This window comes from Otolemur garnettii, unplaced genomic scaffold (assembly GCF_000181295.1).
Source record: "Otolemur garnettii isolate 467f Iridium unplaced genomic scaffold, OtoGar3 scaffold00056, whole genome shotgun sequence".
Lineage (NCBI taxonomy): Eukaryota > Metazoa > Chordata > Mammalia > Primates > Galagidae > Otolemur > Otolemur garnettii.
In genome coordinates, this window is record NW_003852451.1 from 10,843,887 (window position 1) to 10,848,595 (window position 4,709).

The 4,709-nt window shown below is 37.6% G+C and overlaps 1 non-coding gene across 1 annotated transcript; it reads left to right on the top strand.

The window, feature by feature from the left end:
• Positions 1-3,069: 3,069 nt before the first annotated feature.
• On the top strand, positions 3,070-3,176 carry LOC111726195. Its single transcript, XR_002774034.1, has one exon. It is a non-coding gene; the product is annotated as a U6 spliceosomal RNA (small nuclear RNA).
• Positions 3,177-4,709: the final 1,533 nt, after the last annotated feature.

Genomic DNA, 4,709 nt, shown 5'->3' on the forward strand with positions numbered 1-4,709 from the left:
ACACTGAAGAGTATAGGCATAGGTGGCACATTTCTTAAACTGATAAAAGCTATCTATGACAAACCCATAGCTAATATTTTACTGAATGGAGTAAAACTGAAAGCTTTTCCACTTAGAACTGAAACCAGACAAGGTTGTCCTCTATTGCCATTATTATTCAACATAGTGCTAGGAGTTCTAGCCAATACAATCAGGCGAGAGAAGGAAATAAAGGGCATCCAAATGGGAGCAGAGGAGGTCAAACTCTCCCTCTTTGCTGATGATGTAATCTTACACTTAGATAACCCCAAAGACTCAACCTCAAGACTCCTGGAAGTCATCAAAAAATACAGTAATGTCTCAGAATGTAAAATCCATGTCCACAAGTCAGTAGCCTTTGTATACTGTAATAACAGCCAAGATGAGAGGCTAAGCAAGGACACAACTCCCTTCACCATAGCTTCAAAGAAAATGAAATACCTAGGAATATACCTAGCAAGAGAGGTGAAGGACCTCTATAAAGGAAATCATGAAACCCTAAGAAAAGAAATAACAGAGGATATTAACAAATGAAAGAACATACCATGCTCATGGCTGGGAAGAATCAACATTGTTAAAATGTCTATACTTCCCAAAGCAATCTACAGATTCAATGCCATCCCTGTTAAAATACTAACATCGTACTTTCAAGCCTTGGAAAAAATAATTCGTTGTGTATGGAACCAGGAAAAAAAAAAACCCGTATAGCTAAGGCACTTCTTAATAATAAAAATAAAGCTGGAGGCATCAGAATACCAGATTTTAGGCTATACTACAAGGCCATAGGGGTCCAAAAAGCATGGTACTGGCACAAAAATAAACACATAGAGACATAGACATTTGGAATGAAATAGAAAGGAAATGAAACTAACATCTTACAGTCACCTAATCTTCAATAAACCAAACAAGAACATACACTGGGAGAAAGAATCCCTATTCAATAAATGGTGTTGAGAGAACTGGATACCCACATGTAGAAGACTGAAACTGAACCCGGACCTTTCTCCACTTACAAAAATTAATTCAAGATAGATAAAAGACTTAAATTTAATGAATGAAACAATAAAAATCCTCAAAGAAAGCATAGGAAAAACACTTTAAGATATCAGCCTGGAGAAAGATTTTATGAAGAAGATTTCTGTGGCAATTGTAACAACAGCAAAAATAAACACATGGGATTTAATGAAACTGAGAAGTTTTTGTACAGCTAAGGAGACAACAATCAAAACAAACAATCTACACTATGGGGAAGGATATTTGCGTATTTTCAATTAGACCAAACCTTGATAACTAGGATCTATAGAGAACTCAAATTAATCCACACCCTAAAAGCCCACAATCCCACATATCAGTGGGCAAGAGAGATGAATAGAACCTTCTCTAAGGAAGACAAATAAATGGCTAACAAACATATGAAAAAATGTTCATCATCCCTAATTATTAGAGAAATGCAAATCAAAACCACTGTGAGCTATCATCTAACCCCAGCATGAATGGCCCACATCACGTAATCTCAAAACTACAGATGTTGGCATGGATGTGGAGAAAAGAGAACACTTTTACACTGCTGGTGGGACTGCAAACTAATACAACCTTGTTGGAAGGAAGTATGGAGAACCCTCAAAGAGCTCAAGCTAGACCTCCCATTTGATTCTGCAATCCCATTACTGGGCATCTACCCAGAAGGAAAAAAAGTCCTTTTACCATAAGGACACTTGCACTAGGCTTTTTTGCAGCTCAATTTACAATCTCCAAAATGTGGAAACAGCCTAAATGCCCACCAACTCAGAAATGGATTTTCAAACTGTGGTATATGTATACCATGGACTACTATTCAGCCATTTAAAAAAAAATGGAGACTTTACAGCCTTTGTATTAACATAGATGGAATTGGAACACATTATTCTTAGTAAAATATCACAAGAATGGAGAAGCATGAATCCTATGTACTCAATTTTGATATGAGGACAATTAATGACCTAGTCCGTGGTGGGGGGGTGGGAAAGGAAGAGCAGAGAGAGGGAATGAGGGAGGGCGTTGGGGTCTCAGTGTGTGACACACCTTTTGAGAGCAAGGCACAATTATAACAAATGCAATCAGTGTAACCTGGTTTCTTTACCCTCAATAAATCACCAACAATTAAAAAAAATAGATAATTAAAAGATTAATCAAAAGAAGGAAAGGTGATATTGTATGGTGGCAAAATTAAAGCTTTCATGAAAGAAAAAAAATTGTTGAATGTCTATTGTGTTTGATTTCTTCTCTTGAAGATGAGATTAAGGCAATATAGGTGGATGCCAGCCTTGACAGCCAATCCTGAGGACAATTATGGTTGCCTTATCAAGAAATGTAGTTGTTGAAGCCATCCCAAAAAGACTGAACACACTATAGGGCAATCTCAACACTGTTGTATGAATTGCAAAACTCAAAGCAGAAACAATTAAAGAGCCAAGGGGAAGAAGGCAGGTCCAAAATGAGAAGTAATACAAGAAGTAAGAAATCAGGAAAAAGGAGGGGCAAATGAGAAAGCAGTGAAATAAAGGAAAGGGGGTCAAGGACTTCAGCCATGAATGGGGCTCAAAAGCTTGAATCTTTCTTTTGCTGGGTGCCAGCTGCAAAGGGAGGAATCGACAGAAGTCACACGGTCATGGGTACACAACATGCCAACCAAAATCCAGTTTTCCAAACTAAACTGGTCACATGGGTGCCAAGATTCTGGCATACAATATGACACTAGCTTCCCTTTTGGGAATTTTGCTACATGCCCTAGGAAATGAATAAGAGCACAGTGCTTTAAGGGACAAAGTAGTATGGTACAGTGGAAAGACTCAGAACCTGGAATCAGAAAACTGATTTCTTTGTTAATTTATTAATTCAATATTTATTGGGTGCCTATTATATTCCAGGCACTGTATTAGGAGCTATAAATACAGCTGTGAACACAATAAGGCTTCTGCTCTCCTGGCTAGGATTCTAGGTGAACAGGTATACAGCAGACAATCAATACATGGCGATACCAGCCCAGGATCTCAGCTAAAGAAGGACCCACTAGTGCTCGTTTCGGCAGCACATATACAAAAATTGGAACGATACAGAGAAGATTAGTATGACCCCTGCGCAAGGATGACATGCAAATTCGTGAAGCGTTCCATATTAAAAAAAAAAAAATTATTCAACGCCAAGGGTGCAGGCACTGAGTACTGGGAGAGATAAAATAACAGAGACTGAACACAGAAACCTATATGAAATGGGCAGTTGGAGGCTAGACTTTGAATTCCCTAAGGGTAGAACCTTTGCTTGTTTTATATTTGTATCCCCATGGTTTGGAGGCTTATCCAGCCCTTAGTAAATACTCAATAAATATTTATTGAATGAGTGAATTTTAACTATGGAGATAGGATAATTGTGGCAAATGTTTTCACTGTGGGTACAGTAAGCCAGCCCAGTAGTGGAATGGGTGGAAAATGGACAAATACCCATTTGATAATTTAGGGATATGAGTGGAAGGGATTAAAAAATTTATAGCCACATCTAGTAAAGACAAATTAGATTTTTATCTATTTTTGACAAATTCATTCATTCTTTAATGTGACAAAAAATACTTGTTTTAGCATATGAAGTTGGTTTCATAACACCAGACAAATATATCCATATTTACATCTATAGTTATATGTTAGAGGTCTTTATGAGAAGGCCCAGACTTCAGAGTACCTTGCCTCTCAGCCATCTCAGCTCCAAATTATTCATTTGGATTCTTTTCAACCATTGCTGACATATAATCTAATTAATGTTCTTTTTTTTTCTTCTCTAATCTTTACATGGATTGTGATGATATTATTAGCATTATTTTTTTTAAGTTATTAGCAGCATACTGTTTCCCAGAATAAAACTACAATACTTTGAGAGTAGCCATTTGAAAACTATAGAGTCTCTCTATTGTCCCTGTTTAATTGTTGGAACATTTTGGAAACACAAAGCCTTAAGTAGATATTTATTTGGATCTTGTATGAACACTACTTTATTAATCCTATCACCATGTTTATTGCTGTATATGCTACTAAAAATCATCATTTAATCATCATAGGTCATCCTAGATCCATCAGTTTCTACCTAGGCATACTCCCCAACATCCCCCATACCACTAGTATACAATCAGGAATAATAGCAGCCTAACCTCACAATATATTAAGATGATTCTCCTGTACAGAGGATATTGCCACAGGCTGGCATTTAACACAACATATTCATAGAATACAAGGATCCAGAAACACCAGCATACATATACTTTGGAAAACAGATGGCCCTCACAACTGGTTCTTTTTTGGCCAAGACTTCTGAAAATAGGTCTCTTATCTATTGTATGACCTCTGATACGATGTACCTGGGAATATCCAGTCTCGTTTCTTGCCTCCTCCCTGCTAGCTAGCTCTCTTGCTAGAGAATCTTTTTATTCCTTCCTTATAATCAAATTTCCTTCCAAGAGTATTCCTGCCACTGTAATCTTTGTTTTACAGTCTTGAAACTTTATTCCCAGTATTGTTCTCTGGCTTTCAACCCTTTTGGATTCCGACCTCTATTTAGGGTACTATTAAATTTTAAGGCTCGGCGCCTATAGCTCAACCGGCTAAGGCGCCAGCCACGTACACCTAAGGTGGCAGGTTCGAATCCCCAGCCCGGACCCGCCAAACAAC